Source organism: Anopheles gambiae, chromosome 3, assembly GCF_943734735.2.
Source record: "Anopheles gambiae chromosome 3, idAnoGambNW_F1_1, whole genome shotgun sequence".
NCBI classification, from domain to species: domain Eukaryota; kingdom Metazoa; phylum Arthropoda; class Insecta; order Diptera; family Culicidae; genus Anopheles; species Anopheles gambiae.
The window spans coordinates 1,689,696-1,709,053 of record NC_064602.1 but is presented as its reverse complement, the minus strand read 5'-3'; the positions used below and the strand labels follow the sequence as shown (position 1 = coordinate 1,709,053).

Sequence of the window (19,358 nt, the reverse complement as noted above, 5' to 3'; positions counted from 1 at the left end):
ACTGGTAACTCTCGGCGACAAAACTGAAGGTGTCTTGAAGACACTCGGATTGACATGGAATCCACATCGAGACGAATTTGCATTCGTCGTTGACCAGTTCATGCAACATTCCAATCCACCAACCAAGCGATCCGTTCTTTCCGAGATAAGCAAACTATTTGACCCGATTGGCTTGCTCTCGCCAGTCATTATCATTGCGAAGCTTATTTTGCAGAAGATTTGGTTGGCTGGACTTCCATGGGACACCAGCCTAGAAGGAGAACTGCTGCAAGAGTGGCTGCAGTTTCGTACATCCCTGAAAAACGTGAATGGCATCAGAATACCTAGGTGTGTGGTGCTTCCTAACCACATTGCTGTTGAAGTGCACGGTTTTTCTGATGCATCCAAAAGAGCCTACGGAGCAGCGTTGTATCTTCGCTGCATCTTTCCTGATGGAACTGCAAGTCTTCGTTTGCTTTGCAGCAAATCGAAGGTTGCACCAGTGAAACCAGTAACCATTCCGCGCATGGAATTGCTAGGAGCCTATCTTCTCGCAAGGTTGATCTCCAAGGTTGCTGGGTCCATCGATCTTCACCTCCGCAACATCATACTCTGGACTGACAGCCAGATTGTCCTTGCTTGGCTGAAGAAACCACTTGCAAACCTGCAAGTGTTTGTGCGAAATCGAAGTGGAAAAATTCGCAACCTTACCGAACCGCTGGACGTACAATGGAAGTACATTTCAACGAAGGAAAATCCAGCTGACATCGTGTCTCGAGGTCTTCTGCCAGAAACCTTGACGACAACCACTCTCTGGTGGATGGGTCCGACGTTCCTTCAGAGAGCCGATTACGACGTAGAAATTCCGGAAGATCTTGCTGACGAAATCCACCGAGTGAAGGCTAATGAGCCGTGTAAGCGGATTCAAGCTTTGCATCCGTTCATCATCGACGAGATTCTGCGAGTCGGTGGAAGACTCCAGAATTCCAATCTACCACTGTCCAGTAAACATCAAATTTACCCGGGACCAGACAACCTCGTACGAGCTGTGGACGTTAAAAATCGCCGGAGCGATTTATCAACGAGCCGTATCCCGAATTTCCATCTTGCCAATCGAAGACAACTGCAAACCTGATTGCAGTGCTTCAGAGGATTCTTCTCAGCCCGGGGGTGCATGTTCGCGCCCAAACGGTTCGCTCCGACAGTGAACCAGTTGCAGCGCGTGTGAAACACGCAACAGAAGAAAGAGAGAGAAGTTTTAGAACTCTTCACGTTAACGGTTTTTTCATTATTCTCGTGCGCGATCGAATTTATTCCCTCACACCCACACATATGAATTCTTGCGATTCTCTCCCATGCGCGAACGGTTAAAAGCGCGAGCCAGCGCTGAGAGAGTTGTTGTTGGTTTAGAACTTTCGAAGCAGACAGACGTGCAAACGGAAAATAAACACAACCAGTCCTGTTTTGGTACTCCGAGTGTATCAATTCCTCGTGTTAGGCAGAAAGAAAATCGGTCTTCCTCCAGGCTGAAGCTAGTGGGCTTCAGCTCTTTTTTCACCGGTTGTTCTCCGCGAGGTGGAGGCCTTACAACCCTCCACTGGTTTCTGCCTTTCCCACGTTGGGGCAGCGCAGTCCCCAACAGAAGCCAATCCCGGTGTGCAATCCAAGATGTGGATAATAGAATTTTGATTTTCCAATTTTCTCCCCGATTGTGCCTTGGACGGCGGGGAAAACACACACTCTCCTTGCGGGCACCCAAAACACGGGATGGCCACGGTCTGGCCAATCTGAGTCCCGAGGAAGAAAAAAAAGGGAACGGGCCAAAGACTAAACGATGGAGCGATGATTCGGTTTCGATTGAAATTGGACTCGGCACCGCCCGACCGAAGGGAACCGTCGTTGCTGAAAGCGCGCTCACACAAGGGGGACAGGGAAATGAAATTTTCATACATTGATTCGTCGGGCTCGCGAAACACTCGCCTTGCCAGGCCAAAAACGAAGGTAAAGGAACGTACGATTCCGAGAGCGATAAGAGGTCTCACGTGTGGGATTTGCGGACGTGTGGAGTAAGCGAACGGTGAAGCTGTGGCAGAAAATTGGGCAGGAACTCTTTACGCCATGCATGTAATAAATCCACTCAATCAGAATGATGGATGTCGATGAGTGTTGGACGAGAAGGAGGAGGAAGGCTATTCGGGCCTGGAGTAGAATATTTCTCTCACCTGGACGTATTTTTTCGGATTCTTTTGGGGGAAGACCAATCGCACGCTAGAAAGGGCGCAGAACGGTAATGCTCAATCGGGGCCAGACGTCAAGCAGCGTATATCAAGAAGCAATTGTTCAGCATTAACTATGAAGCCCTTATGTTGAATTGCACGAAAAAGGGGAAAACCAGCAGAAGGGTTGAACCATAAAGCGTTGCTGGGAGAGTAGAATGGGAGCATTTCTATTCTGTTTATTGGATTGCAGCTGTAATAGATTGCAACTTTAGAACCTTTTGGATTGGTCGAAGAAAAGAACGTCTTGCGTGCTCAAAACTAAGGAACAGAATCAAGCAAACGAGTTCTGCTGCTTTTGGAAAACTTACTATCAAGAATCGATTCAGCAAAAATAGGGGTGACATTATTCATTCTACCAATTAACTGTGCTGTGGACGACGGCACAGCTAAAACCCGACCCGTCGCCTCCAACATTGTGCACCGACCCTGGAGGCGGCTTGAACCGACCGGACCTGCTGCTGCATGCTGCCGAAGGAGGACCACCCAATTAAACGCAGATATCACCACACACACATGCCAGTGCTTCCTACCCTTAATTAGTCGCTCAGTGCAAAACACACAAAAACAAGAGCAAGAAGTAGCGTCCAAGTAGCTTGTTAAATGGACAAAGCGTCACCCGGCCGGCTCGACAGGAACTACTGAAAAACTTTCCAAACAAAGCGAAAAAGCAAACAAACTAACGAAAGCAGTAGAGAAAAAGGAAAAAATTACGTCTCAACAGTCAACAACTAAACCACCATTGACTAATTGCGGTCTCATTTGAGAGTTTTTTTTTGTTTTCGGCCAGTAATGAGCGGTGGAAGACGACGAACCTCGGCGACAACGGCATAGAGGTGATTAGAGGTGATCTGCTTCCAATCTGAAACCAATCGCTGGTAGAAGGGTAAAGAGAGGAGATGGGGGGGGATGGGGGACTTCCGAAAATGCCCCCCTACCAACCTATCTCCTTCTCCTTCCTCCTTGTATTTCCAGCGGTGCCACCGCAATGGGAAACCGATGGAAGATGATCGGTGCGATCCGAAACACATAACGATCGAAACGCCATAAATCCATCGTTAATTGGATCGCATTTAATGGGGAATTAAATCGTTAATTATCTTAATTAGTCACCGGGAGCAAACACACTGCCACATACACACACATACATTGGCCAGTGTGAGTAAGAACGAACCACTACACGCGGGGGAAAACTCAACCTGAAGACGGAAGTGCGTTGGACACATCCATATGCCGAGAGAAAGAGAGAGAGAGAGACTTCTGTACGAACCAAACCATGCGCTTGGCTTGTTTGTATATGTTGTTTAACTTATGTAGTGAATGTGATGTGGTTTTTGTGCATCTTCACTGCATTCCCCCCCCCCCACCTCCTGGGCCGTGGATGTTGATTTTCGATCGCTTTTCTTCACACACGCTACGGAATCGATCGATAAAGACGCCCGCAGTGATCGCAAAACACGGACCGGAACGGTGGCGAAGAGTGATAAACGCGAGCGAGTGTTTTACCGAGCGGGAAATATTCTTTTAATTGCAGAAAAAAAGGAAGCGAGCACTGGGCAGCAAAAAAAGGCCACACAAAAAAAAGGGAAAGGTGGTCGATGGCTCTCATTACGTTTTGGGCAGCGCGCCTCGTTGTTCATTAGTTTAATTAATGGTCGATTTAAGAAAGTGCACGTTTCAATCAGTTGTGCTGGTGTGCTCGCGTACCTCCTTCCGAAACGGGCCGGAAAAGCGAAGCGCGTGAAGCGTTCAGCAAACGAGTAACATTGCTGATGATTAATTTTTCATAATTCGCTCCGCTGTAAGGCCTTATTAGTGCGGATGGACCGTGTTTGTGCGATCCTTTCCAGTGGCTTTGTTTCCGGTTTGTTCCGTCCGGCACGATGTGCTGCGTGTTTGAGTTAATGGTTAAAGTGTGTTTTCAACTATTCCGACAGTTTTTTAGTACAAAATAACATTACTTCACGTATGTACGTAAAATATTCCAACAGAACCCACCAAAACCGATCGACCTTATTCCCATTTCGGTTGCTTTTTGTGCCAAATCACGATGATCAACCTCAACCGCGTTTCAGTTCGTTAAAAAAATTAGCACCCGCACCACTGTCGCTAACTATGTCTGACATTTCATTCTCCTTTAGTGCAATTCAGTCGATTACAAGCCCGCGTGTGAGCTTCAATCGCGCTCGAAGCCCTCGATCACGATCGGAACAAGATTGTTTGTTTTCTTTGCCTCTTTTTTCTCCTTCGTTTCCAAAACTGTTCTATTTCCAATCGACAAGCAACAACAAGCAAAAGACCCAGGCAGAGGCTTAAAGGCCTTATAAAAAAAAGGAACAACATCATCATCATCGCCACCACGCATCGTGATCGTAATCTTGATCATCATCATGATGATCGGAGCGCGTTCGTTAACAGGCACCTAGGTCGACACATGCTCACACTATGGCTGCCAGTTCTAGGGGAGCCATACAGGGGGCTGAGCGGGAAGAGCGCAAACAACATCAATACGGCGCACCGTCCCATAATTTATCATTATTGGTACGTGGTCGCCGAATGGTCTCTCAGGCGGCTTGGCCACAGCCCCGGCCCTGCCCGTTCATCATAATTGATTTACGGCAACGCCTTCCCGACGAAATCATATTTCGCATTTGCGATCGAGCTCGAGAGAAAAAAGGGAACAAGAACCATTGGGAATGTGGCTGCGCGATTGTACGTGGAAGGAACAACTTTAATTTCTTCATTACTTTCGCCCATTCATTCGTGAGCTGTGTGTGTGTGTGTGTCTGTTGTGCCCATTTGCATCGGAGCCAGCGGCCAGCATAAAGACAGTGCGCGGTACGCGGTGGTTAGGCGGTTTGTCTCACCCAATCGTCAGCCACTTAACCTCGCGTACTTGCGTACACTTCAAGGCAAGAGCCCGGTCCGGCTCGAGCCCGAACCCAAAGCCAGCAAATTCAACCGTTCTTCAGTGGCCGAATGGCGTTCCGTCGCCCCCCACTCACCAGCTCAATTCCATTCACTAATGAACCACTTACTGACACTTAATAAATTGAGCCCCTTATTTATTTATTCTCCCGTGATTAATCCACCTGAGGTGATTATTACCTTAACGAAAAGACACGTCCGTCGGGAAGGAAAAGAGGAGGAAGAGACGGGAGAGAGAGAAGGAACTGGGAGCAGCAGTTGGCCCGGAATCCTGTACCTAAGGCGAAGGAAATGTTCTTCAAACGAGTGTGGGGTTGCGCTTTTGGTCCGGAATTGTAGACCGGATCGTCGTGCCGTTCGTATGCCACTTCAACTGGCCAACGAGCCAAACGTGACGTCATGCAGGTAAGTCAAGAAAAGCTTGTTTGTTTCAAGGAAAGAAACAAACCCGCTCATAGTATCGTTTTGTTCCCAAAGCAATCGAAAGGTGTAAGGCAATTATCGATCAAATTGTAAACTGCATGACCTAAATTACGCTCTGGCCCTCTTCCAAAGTGAGCTAGCATCTTGTTGTCACCTTGCAACCGAATCCTTGATACCAATAAAAGACCATCTAAAACCGTTCATCTGATAGTTGGTCAACAGATACTAGGGATTTAATTGGTGCCAATTGAAAGTTTCCGGTTGAGCTGCCGTATTCGGTTCGGTTCGAGTCTGATTTTACTTGTAGCTTGGTGGCACAAAATTGGAGAACGATTACGATTGTAGACTGTATTTCCTAACAATACTGTGTTGTAAAATTTTAAACCTTTACAGAACAAGAACATTTTTCGAACCTATATAGAAAAAACACGTTGACCTCATTTTGTGTCTCTTTTTCCCCACCGTCTTTGCTGCCAAACGTTCACGTGTCCACGCGTTTGCCACCTCTCGATTGGCCATTGTTCTGTCAAATCAGCCTGACAGCATCGGGCACAGTCCCAACCCCACACGCGGAACACACCAGCCCGTGTCAGGCCAGGTTGTGTTGCGATCTTGGCGTCGGCGTGCGCACCCCAGGCCCCAGGACATGCCGCCACATACCGGCGGTTCGGCGTTTGCAGCTTCTAATTGAAATAAATTAATGAAGGTAAATAGACGAAACACACACGAGAGTACGGGCGTTTGGGAGAGGGCCCCACAATCGAGCGCAATGCTGCCACTCGCTGCCAAGTGTCACGTTTTTTGGCACTGGCCCAACAACGGCACGTCGCGGAACGATTTGAGGTCTATTAAGATGCTTGACATTCCACTGGGTCGGGATCGCTGATATCGCTAACAACACCGGCGTGAGTGTGTGTGGCTGTGTGTGCTCAGACTCAGTGTCTAGATTTTAATCATTGTTCGGGTCTATTGGGCGCGTTCTTGGCGCATGTGGGCCTGCAACTGTGGGAAAAGGTTGGTTGGATAAAGCATTTCATCATTTGAAATTCCGCCCAAAATAAACACACACACACACACACACACACACACACACACACACACACACACACACACACACACACACACACACACACACACACACACACACACACACACACACACACACACACACACACACACAAATTAAGTGCTACAAATACAAAAAGAAGGTAACAAAGTGATATTCACTCCCATCGAGAAAGGGGTCAAATGTCAAGCGTCTAATGTTTCTTCTCGCGCTGATAGAAATGGGCTAATATTTTGACCGTTTTCATCCATTATTCATCCGCAGCTGATCCGACGCACCGACTACTTATCGCACGATCTGGAGATCCATTTGCAGCAATTAAACGGTGTGAAACGTTCGCTCCACAAAGGCAGGTGTGGCTAATTTATTCTAATATTTGAACAAGCACTTTCACCACCGAGGCACCTACCCCGGGACCCTCTGTATGCAAATCGGGAGCTGCATTAAATGTTGTAACGTGAGGGTATGTTGAACCTGTTCCACCTTCATCATCATCATCATCATGAGCCACATCGCTGCTGATTATCACAGTTCCATTCGCAGCCGTTGGGATGGAAAACTGCCACTTCATGCAGCGCTTTGCGGACGCAACGATCACGTGTATCTGTTAAAAACATTAACCAGAAACCTGTTCTATCCATCAAACCCCCGAAAACCCCTCCATCATGCAAAGCGGGTTCACTGTGCATTTCTTTTGCATTTTGGCCCATTCCCTCTCACTGGCTCTGGTGAAGTCCACCTTTTTTTGTTTTTTTTTTGCCGAGTCTTCCCCAAAACCTTTTAGAAATGTCCAACCAGCTGAGCCAATGAAAATGAAATGGGAGATAAAGAGAGGGAGAGAGAGAGTTGAAGAAAAAAACACCTCTAACAGGAATCCATCCGATAAATAAGTACTTTTATTCCATCTTCCTGCTTCCTTCCCAGAGCTTCCACCCTGGCCAGCTTACCAATTCACGCTTGTGCCATGGTTGTTTCCGATGTATCAATGTGTGTGTGTGTGTGTTGTAGCTCCAGTCAACGTGAAGCGACCATCCGACCAGTGGCAGTGGGCGGACGGGGGCCTCTACTCATCTTTTATTTTTTTGTTTGATTGACATTTTAATGGAGTTTCGAAATTGAAATGTGTTCATATTTCCAATTCTTCTGGCCCGAGGAAACTGGTGTGATGATGCCGTTGCGACGGGTGGAAGGAGGAGGAGGAGATTGAATAATTTATATTAGTTTCTTCATATTCACAATGCGGGCCACCAGTTGGGGAGAAGGGGAGGAGAATGAGACTCCGTGAAATTGGCCACCGGAGTGGAATAGAAACCGATTCGGTGCTAACATTAAACGGGTTCGCTTTCGACTCGTCGCCGCACCGCACGAGGATAGAGTTTGATCAGTTTTTGGTTTAGGTTTGATGTTTTGGTGAGAAATTCTACCCCGAATAAGTGAGTTAAAACAAGCGAATTGGGGTTTCCCGTTACCAAAACATTGCTTTCGTAAGAATTTCAGTCGTCATTTTCACCTAATCAATTGATACTAGCACGAGATGGACGGAAAGCAGAATGATTTGCTCCGAAAAAATAATTGTGAAGGCAATCCAGATAAGCTGGAGCAATTTTACGATTCTGTCCACTTGAAGCTGTCCAAAATGTGACGAGGAATTCCGATTTGGCCATCGTTTCGAAACGCATGAAACTGTTGAGTCTTGAAGAAAACACTTTAAACGTGACGTAGAACAGAAATTGTGAAGAAATAAATGTGAAATTTCAAGAACACATCATCATTCTAGCGTGTTTGATTAAAACATTACTCGTACCTATTGATTCTCTGCTGCAGCACAAAAAAATAATACTCTAAGAAAACAGATTCCCTTAATCTGACCCTCCTCTGCACTGCCAGCCACCACACAGACGCCCAACATTGGCTCAATCACACGCTTAATTACTCGATCTGATAGTGATATTTGTTTATTTACCTTCGAGCGTGGCAGGCAAATAATCAAACATTAAAGCCAATCAGCACTCGACCGATGCCGCCCTGCCTGCGTTCGGGCGACCGACAGCTCCCACAGACAAGTTGGCGGTGGCGGCCTCCCCAATCACATAAATCAACGGTTGCATAAACAAAAGCCACTGGACGAAGCAGTGTCTGAGCGAGCGTGCGGGTGAGAACGGGGTGGAAGCAAAGGACGCGAAGGAAAAGCATCAGAAGGAGGGCGTGGAGGGCTATTGAATGCATCGAGAGTTTGCACAAGATTAAAGATAGCACAGACAATGCACACATCCGTTTTTATGCAATGGTATTTCAATGCTCCCTTGCAACATTGGGCCTTTGCAATGGAACATATAACATTCTAGTACATGAAATGAGTTAAATAATCAACAAACGACAGCTGAACATATAAATAAATGAACAAATCAACACATAGATAAACCAAAGAAACGAAACATGCAGTCGGAGATGCCACAAAGCAAGATAAAATCCTGCTCAATATCTACAAGAACCAAGACGGAGTGAGAACGCGACGGACAAGCTCGAGCACAACAGGGGAAAGAAGCAAACAATACACAAGAAGTAATTAAACCGATATTTACATAAATTTTTAATCAAGCAAAACTTAATTAACGTCACATTACTCCTACGGTGCTGTCTTCTCGCACCAGCACCATCGGAGGTCCGTCCGACAGCTGGCGTTGCTTCGTTCGCTGGTGGCACCCGCTGCCGGCCGACTACGGGATGTCGTGGCGTGGTGATAAACGGATTCAAACGGTTCGGTTTTGAAAGCCGGCTCCAATAAATTGTCTGGTAAGGTGAGGAGGAGGCGATGAGTGTCTCGGTTGGCTCGTGTTCATAATTTTATTGTGAAGCTGTTGCTGGACGGACGACACGCTGTTAGTTGCTTATTATTTGCAAACCCATGGTCAACTGAACTATTAAAGCCTTGCCTTGCTTACAGAGAGGAGCTTTAAAGGCAATCGAGTCGAGCTGTGGGAATTTGCAAGGAGCGGAAGGCCACACAGCAGCAAGCAAGCTGTTAGAAAAGATTAATGCCGGATGCGTCCCTCAACATGAAATCGATTTCCATTTAAAGGAAAAATAGTTAATATCGATAAAAAGTGACGATTCTTTCGATAATGTCTCAGTTTTAATTAACCAAAATGCAAGATTACTCCGACAAACTTCCCGCAAATCGTTGGCCTGTTGGTCGGGGCGTCTTCTTGCGTTGGCTTTCTACCGGCAAGTCTGTCCGTCACCCGTCAAAATCAGCTTAAAAACAAATACCTGCAAAACCTCTCCGCTGAACGCTCTGTGAACGATAGCATCGTTGCTCTGCCATAATGTTGCAATCGACGAAGCCTACCAGTTGCTGAGATTGCTTATAATCGAGTAAGTTTACCAAAGCTCAGCCTCCAGTCAACTTGCTTGCACCTTTCTCGAGAGGCTCCGGCTTCAATTGGTAATATTTGCTGAAGGGATATGATGAGATTACGGCTGAAGGAGAACCCTGCCGCCAGAGAGAAGAGTGCCGGAAACGAAGGGTAAAATCAATTAAACTAGACACTGGGCAAGATTTCTTCGAAAAAGCTCCTCCATCGTCCACTCAGAAGAAAGCAATCTTGTACGGGCAACATTGCAGGAAAACCCGGGAGGAAGTGAGAGCGTCCGAACATGTGAAAGAGAGAGAGAGAGCGAGAAGCTAAAGGCAAGGATTACGGATAGGATTTCCCACTTGAGTAGCTTAATGAGGCAGGTCTATACGACCTGCCCCTCTCCTCTGTTCAGCCGACACTCACTCTTACTTGCGGATGGAAACTTCGATGAAAAGCTTTCGATTTGAAGTGGCCCCAAAAGCAATTTTCACTTCGTTTCTGTGGCTCCTTCCTTCCGGCATCACGTTTCCTCGGTACGTTTTTGTAACAATTCACTCCCTGGCTTGCTCCCGTCCGTTCCGTTTCTCTTTGCCAATGGCAAGCTTTCCACCGTTCGGTTCGTTTGTCCATCGTCGTGGCTGCTCTGTGTGTGCAGCAGCACTTTGCTTAATCGAGCTATTACACACGTACATGTGTGTGCTTATCACTCCCCGCTCCGTACTCCGGGGGGGTTGGTCGGTGCGAGAAGAGAAGTTTACTAAACGACTCGGTTGCCTTCAGTTATCCCGAGTTCCACACACACACACACACAGAGCCACCCGGCAAGCAGTACACAATGCAATGGATTCTGATCAAATGTTATTTATTATTTGCGTGTACTCAGCTCGGCTCTACGATCCGTTCTACCGGGAGGTGCAAAAAACAGGGCTGAAGGATGAAGGATCTCTTAACTATTTTCCATTACTCTATCGAGACGCTTGGGGACGGTGGGAAAGACGGCTGTTGATGATGTTGGTGGCGATACACATTTAATTTAATTTAATTTATATCGAACTCACTCCACAGTCCTGTTGTTTTCACTTACTATCCGACCAACCGTGATACTACTCTTGCTATTTCACTCTCTCTCTCTCTCTCTCTCTCTCTCTCTCTCTCTCTCTCTCTCTCTCTATCTCTTTCTCTCTTCTCGATACGGAATGGCTATTGTGTGTGTGTGTGTGTGTGTGTGTGTGTGAGGAAATTAAACAATGATGAAGCGAAAGGGATACTGTTGTACTGTTTTATGTCAAATTCAACTAAATCAAAGCTTTTAATACTGTTCATTTAAGTTTTATATAATTTGTACCGGTAAATTAAGGTAAATTAATGGAAGCTAAAGTCAATTTTGTCCTAAAACTTCAACTACATTTCATTACTTTAGATACAAAAAAAAAGTTAGTTAAAAGTATCAACGGATGATAAACGACAAACTGACTGCTGCCACCGACAACATCAACAGCAACTATCGGCTACTTCAGTTCTAAATGAATCCCGTTTCGGAAAGGATTCTGCCCACCACCCACCCCATCCACCTCCGTACTCAACGTGCCACTTGGTACTCGTGCTGTTGCTACAGTGTTTTAATCGAACAGGACCACTCTTACAGTCGCTGTTGTGCTGTTTAACTAAATGCTATCAGCTCCTCCCAGCTCGTTTCCCTCCTTTCGGCACTTTCGCTCCTCTGACAAAGTGCAAAAAAAAAAAACACAACACAACACAGCAACGATAGATGGTACAAACTTTCAGACACAGCACGTGGACACACACAGGCTGCAAAACCATCACAACCAACCAACACCAGCAGTACCGTCGGAGTGCAAAAAGTTCCAAGCGCCGGAACACAGTTTAAAATGAAATAAATAAAATTGAAATTTAATTAATTTTCTAATTAAATTATCAGCTATACTGCCACAGTGGGCGGTGGGGATGGGTATGGGCGGCACTTGGACAAGAGTACACGATACACGCCACCCACACCAGCCCACCCACACACCCAAATGCCTTCGGTATCGGTTTCGGCGTGGCAAAAGCGTGGCAGAATGAAAGCGGAACAAAATTCAAACGCCTTCCTTCCCGCTTTGTCCGCCGCGCTGCTGCTGTACTGACTGGCTGGACTGGCTGGTACGCACTTTTTTGCATCTTTATTTACCCACCCAATGGACACCCATCGGTTCCAGGGATGGATGGTAGAAGCTGTCGAAGGGTAGAACCTTCCCACCGTCTAATTGATTGGATTGCACAAAGTGGTGTCGATGGCAAGATTGGTGATGGTTGGCAATTTGGTTCAGTTTAATTTATTGTTCAAAGTGTTTCCTGCAGAGAAAAAAAAAACCCATTTTTAAATAGCCACAATTCAGGAAATGACAATGAATTAGAGGGCGGTATTTGACAAAATTATTGTCCTTCCGTCACCCTCAGTGCAAAAGAACGAACTAATTTAATTTTCATTGACACACACAGCCCCTCGTTTTGATAATGCTTTCGGTAAGAAACATTATGGTTGTAACAGCTGTTGCAAAACATTAAAGATCGCTCCGTTTGCATGTTAAGCAAATCAAACTCCCTCCCTCTAGCTCTCTTCCGTTTGTGCCCTTAACTTCCTCCCAGCCACTTCCGAAACGCTCAATCAGCTGCTTGACCCTCGCCTAATTTCAAACCCCTGCGCCTGCACCGAACTGGTCTGATCCGGTACATATGCTTCATTTTGCCCCTCTCAAACCTCTTCCTCCCCTATTCCCCTAAGCATCGGTAGATGGGTAAGTAAACAAAGGCAGGATTCACCCTGCCCCACACTTGCACCACGTACGAACGCGCTCCTAGCGTTCCTTCAAATGCACAAGTCTTTTGCACGCTTAAACGAACGAAGCCTTCACTCCCTCCCAATGCTCTCTCTCTCTCTATTGCATCATCGTGTACTGGCCACTTCAGGGGGAGGGGAGCGTAGGAACGTTGGCAGATCGGAGGGACAGTGCAAACTTTAATGCACTTTGTGTACGTTTCATTAACTTCCGCGCGAGAGCACGTTTTCTTCTGTTGCCTTGCGCTGCCGCCGGCGCACAGCTGTTCGCCAAAGGGAGCGAAGCAGTAGCAACAACAACAGCACCAAAGGGACGAACAAGCACCCTGCCCTACCTACTGGGGGGCGTTCAGAGCAATGGGGAAGGAGCGGGAAGGCATTATTGCAATATAGTTATTTTCTTTGTAATTAATTTTTTAATTAAATTTCAAAATAATTACTCGCTCCAAAGGAAGTTGCTGCTGGGCGCTCCTCGTTCGTGCGATGGATGACGCTTTGCTGTACCCTGCCTTGGGAGGGGGGTTTTGCGTCCTTCTGCGAATGTCACGACACACATATATTTGCTGAGGTGGGAACGGAGGGCGGGAGGTCGTACTGCAATCCGCCGAAAACAAATGGTACACAACAAACCGCAGCACGACTTTTGATGTTGCAATACACAGCCCGGGTTTTAAATGTTGCATGTAGCAGCTAACTTATACCGCACCGACCGAAAAAAAAAACCGTCGAAAATGCTGACTTATGTCTGTCTGTTCACTACTGCACTGCACAAGCACACACACACGCAAGAAGCGACTGATGGCAAAGGCACGTGATGCAAACCAGGAGGGGTGGGGCGATGGCTGCTTGGATTGGAACAGCTGGGACGACCCGGCTACCCGGGAAATCATCTTCGCTCGTTAAGATGTGACACAATGGCTTCCTCATTAGCAGCCACCATTCATGCAAAGCCTTTCGGTATCGAAGCGGACCAACTGGAGATGTCCTGCTCTCTCTCTCTCTCACTCACTCACTCTCACTCTGTGTGGCCATTTGGTGCTGATTGGAAGCCGGAGCAGAGCACTAACGAGATTCAACAAGGATGGTGAGTTGAGCCGTTTCAAGATGAATGCCCAGCACGAGTCGAGAAATCAGTCAAACAATCGATCATTGATTTGTAAACTGGCTTTTTGGATGCTTTTTAAGTCAGCTGGACATTCAAAAATTGTCATTAAAAGTGAGCAAAACAATTGAAAACTAATTGCTTCATAGAAAAAGCTTTTCTTCGATGAAATAAACAACTTTAACGAGAAGCAAATAGTTGAAAGCATTTCCCAACGATCAAAACAACACAATAATTCCACCCAATCGCTAATGACATGAGTCTGCTCCTTAAACGAAGTCCTTTTTTCTCGCCTTTATTTCCAACCGTTTAATTTCCGATTGCTTTCATTTCCACACCACCGCCACCACCCTGCGTGTGTGTGAGAAAGTCATCGTACGACGCGGGCACATTACGACGACCCTTCTCATCCCTTCGCTCCCACTTTCCCCGTGGGCCATTAAAAACTCTTTCTTCTCTCCCCACGAGAGAGAGAGAGAGAGAGAGAGAGAGGAAATGATTGTACGGCGTTCAGCTCATGCACCCACACCAGCAACAACGCCCGCTCATTATAATATATAGATTCGGTACAATTATACAAAACTAAACTTCTATTTCAAACGGACGATCATTAAAATAAATTGCTTGCCGAGCTCGTTATACATCCTTTTTAAACTGGAAACTTTTGCCAGCGCTTGCCGCACGCCAGCCCAACCAACACACCACACATCCCCCGTCCGTCTGACCAAACCCAGGCCCGGCACAGTTCGTTCGCTTCCCCGGTTCATCTCGCACGAACAAAAACGCGCGACGCTCGGCGCTCGGTGTCAGCACGGTATGCCAACGCACACACACACACACACACACACACTGGGAAGCGGGAAAAGCGCGCACTCACTGGCCCCGGGTGCTCACTGGCGTTGAGTTTGAGCTTCTCTGGCCACACTGTACACCCTTTAGAATATTGCTATTTTCGATATGCAACTCCCCAACACCTGCACCCCCCGCACCCCTTAAGCGCCACCGTTTCGCTAACGAACGAACCTTTTTGGCAGCAGCAGCAGCAGCATTAGCCACCACTTTTGGGTCGTAATCGTCGGGCGCGTTGCATTCGGGGGTGGTTTTGTGTGGTGTGCGTTATTCGTTCCCTGTGTCGAGGATACACTCTCGCACACTTCCCTCGGAGGCATAAGTTTCCCCTAAGGTTTTCCTTCATTAGGCCACCAGACCCCACTGGTTGGGAGCACAACAACGACGGCCAATGTTGTGGCCTTACCCGCTGTTGTTCGAAGCTTGTCAGGCAACTGAGTTTTTTTTTTGGGAGGGCAGTGTTCTTTATTTCGTCGTCGCTGTTGTCGTTCTGGTGGACAGGGCCAAAGAAGGGCTCGTAATTGGCTACATTACACACATTGGTTGCTTTAATTGGAAACAGTTCAAGAAACACACAAAGCACAGTGTGCGTTATGCACTTTTCCTGCCAGCAGGCGGCACACAGCGCCGCGGATGGATGGTGGAAAAACTTTGGTCCAAAGCACACACATTTTTAACGAGTTGTTGTAGTTGTATAAAGTCGATTTTCAATTTGCAAACCATTTTACCCGTTATTTGCGGGGCTAACAATTTACAGCCACACACACACACAGGAGAGCTTCTTTTGTCAGAGCAGAAGTAATTAGTATAAGATCCTCGAAACCATCCACACCCGCTTTTCACGAAACATAATCCCTCGCGCCGTCCCGCCCTTGGCATTAATTAAACAACGACGATTGCACGCAAAAATGCCAATTACAGAGCTGCGTTACATTGTGCTGCAGCAGGGCTCTCCCGCAAAGAGAGCATGCGGCTTCCTCACCCCAGCCCTGCCGTTGATAGTGACGACTAGAGCCGCAGCAATAATGATGTACACGGAGCATGGCACCGAAGAAGGGTTCTGGCTAGGATCTGGCCGACCAATCTAATCGGGCACGTGATACGGCCGACACACCGTCGCGCGGCAGGGCAATTGATGAGCAGGCCGGTGCGATTTGCAATTGATCGAGATGAATCGAAAGGATTCGAAGCGTAAAGAGCGAGGAGCTCAGGTAGAGAAGGTCGATAAATATCCTCGAGCTGTTTGGCTAATTAATTATCCCTTCGGGAGCAAACCAGCGTGCTCATCTTCGCAGGCCTGTTGGATGGATTTTAAGATGATGGGCAGGAGCCTACGAAAAAAACACTAATTGGATGAGTTTTGCACACGACAAGACGCAGTGTTTGTATAACAGTTTAGAAACTATTTCGTGTGGACAATTAGCAAGTAAATATATTGCGTTAAAGCTCTCTCCCTAAATGTATTTATCTCATTAGATTGATTTTCTGATCAATTTTCTTCACTCAACTGAAACGCTTACATTGCCACACACAGACACACGCTCTCTCACGCACACACAAAATGCTCACTTGATCGATAACCGTTTTTAACACGCCTTAATGCCAACCCCTTTTCCTAGCCATTAGCCGACCGTTTTCATTACTATCAATTCCGACCTGGTGGACATGTTTCAAACATTGTCATCAATTAAACTACAGATTGAGCTTAATGAAACTCATTCCTGTAATGGAAACGACCAAATGCACACACACACTCACACAACCACGCCACTTCCTCCCAAGCAACCCGTTGCAGGCAAAAAGCGGGTTTGGGGAAGAAAGAGCTGTATAAAAATAAATACACAACCCATCAGGGTCTAATTTCCCGCGCTTATCAGCAATCAGTTAATTACAAAGTGCTTTCCTTTTGCTCTCTTTCTGTCTCTTTTGCCCTCTTTCTCTCGCTCTTTCCACTCCACACGCGAGACCAGAATGCATCGGGCAAATGAAAAACAAGAGCGCCACCACTTGAACCCCCTGTTTTCCAGGCATGATGCGAACGATGGATGGTGGCAGACGATGGGCAGAGAGAGAGAGAGTGAGAGGGCGAGGTTTAACCCACCTCCCTGGGGGAGAGTTTACGCTCTCGGGCGGCTATCATCGAACCGTCTTACTCTATCGCTCAATCCATCAATTAAACGAAGTGCATTATTGATTGCCATTTCATGTTTTCTGTCCTCGCGTCATCGTGTGGCCCGCGCCCCAGCCCCAGCGCTGAATGCATCGTTACAGTTTAAATAAAAACTGAATCCCACCCCAAATGGTAATGATGACTGTCCACACACACACACGCACACATGCACGCGAGAAATCCCATCCGGACGGGCGGGTGGATCAGAAACCTCTAGTTTAATCATTCCGATACAAATCTCACTTCAAAAGAAATGCATCCCCGTCCGGTGAGTGGTAACATTGATGGAGCATAAGTACATACACACACACACACACGCTCCTCCGTCCCTTCTCTCCTTCTTCCGCCCTGTACAGCCACCGGCAAGTGGAAATGAAATGGGGAATAAAAAAAAAAGAGTTTATTATAATACGCCGGCCCGACGGACAATCCCGAACGAGCTTAACTGTAATGACGTAATTAAACATCAATTGCAAGTTGCTTTTCCCAATTCTGCTCCCAATCGTCAGCATCGTCATCATCGTCACCCACAGTGTAATCCTACCCTCGCCGAAACTGAGGGAAGAAGGAAGGGAGCGGATCATCCAGCAGGGATCGGTTGACGTACATTATAGATTGCACCGTTAATTACCGCCACTAGGGTTCGCGTTTCCGGGATGTACGTACACGTATGCACGGCACGGCACGGCGCAAATTGAATGAAGCCGGCCGCGCGCGAGCGCCCTCTGGCCGGAAAGAAGAAGCCCAAGCGGAATTACCTTTTGCTGTTTGTTGTGAACACCGTGAGAGTGAGAGAGAGGAAGAGAAAGGTCATTAATTTTTGCAAAGTGTTTCGTTCCCGTTTTTGTATTTTTTTTTTTTCACTGTTGCTGCTGCTGCCAAGGGGAGGAATTTTATTATTTTTTCCTTTTAAATTGATACCTCAAATGTGTAATATTTCAATTGATAAAAAAAGCGCCCAATAAGCAGCCATTTTTGGCGGTGCAATTGATTAACGCGAGGAGGACGAGTGAACGGTGAAGGGTGGGTAATTATTTTTTATCGAGGTTGTAATAAAAACGGCTCTGTACGGGCTCATCTTGGTGTGTGAGGAAAAAGCTGCCCCAAGAAACCGTTAATGCCGACGACAGACAAATATTTACGTGATTAATATTTCTGCAGCTGCTTGTGCAAGGGGGGTGGGGGGAGGCGGGAATAAATGCAGCATTTATTCCCGTAGCAAATATCAGCAATGAAAGCCATTGTACGACTTTATCTTATCCCATTCCGGGGCCTACATTGCGCTCAGAAAGCTACACGCTCCGTGTGGAAAACATGTAGAACGGGGTGGATAAATGAGCGATTACACTGGAAATCAATTTAATTGCTGATTAATTACAGCCCGGGCAATCAATCAGCGGGACAGTGAACCGTTTCGGCAAAACATTCACAACAATACAGATGGATTGAAGCGAAGGTAAGCAACCGATGTTTCCAATAGAGTTAATGCTCATGTAGCAGAACGGCTTATTACCAATGCGTTTATTGATAAGCACTTGGAAAGGCACAAAAGGCCCAGGTGAATTGTTCAGATAAAGCTGTTCGCTGTTTGTTACTTACCACACCAAATAAGTTTCCTGTTGTGAAGTCCGATTTGTAGACAAGTCTGAAAAAAAATGCAAAAATACGATAAATTATACACTTGATAATGAATTTCATCTAGTAAAGTACAAAACTATAAACTTTAAATCGTTTCAAGGGTCTTTTAGTTATTATCTTTCCACCTTAACACTCCCGACACCTTTATCGGAGCTAGGATGGGGTTTTATTTATTACGAATAATGATAATGCTGTTTAATCTTCATAAATAAAACAACGCCAACGGTAACAGTCAAGTCTTCAAAACGAGAGCCTTTACGAAACCAACCTTTATCTCATCTATTTACTATTCTATTACACATCTAGTGCATGCAGCAAGTACTTCAAATTCTCTCCGTCTCTCGATCTCAACCAACGACCCCTACTTAAGTCAAACTGACACCTTAAATCGACGTAAGTGCTTTTGAACATCAAACTTTACGACCGTTTATGAATAATAAAAGCTATTCTTGCCCGCATTAATACGCTAATACGCAGCGCGACCTGCGTATATCATTTTCGACAAAGCAGAAGCAGTTAAAATAAATGACCTATAGCGAAGAGGTGGGCCACCGAAACAAGTTACAGGCTAAATTTATTCCCCACCCCCTCAGGAGTGCTTCAATGTTTCGATTTTAACCTGCCAGACTTACCCTTGTCATGTTGCAGATCACCCTTCCCAAAAAACGCTCGTGAGGCGTGATTATGCGTGAGCGTGTGAACAGATAAAACCTTTCATGCGGCAGACCCATG

At 46.5% G+C, this 19,358-nt stretch overlaps 1 protein-coding gene across 1 annotated transcript in view; it reads right to left on the bottom strand.

Annotated features, from left to right (window-relative positions):
- Positions 1-19,358, bottom strand: part of LOC3291599 (LIM domain transcription factor LMO4) — a 173,479-nt gene that overhangs the window by 76,583 nt on the left and 77,538 nt on the right. The window contains exon 4 of the mRNA XM_061655164.1: positions 18,588-18,633. The gene's annotated coding sequence lies outside the window, so the exon portion shown is untranslated. The remainder of the gene's footprint in view (positions 1-18,587; positions 18,634-19,358) is intronic.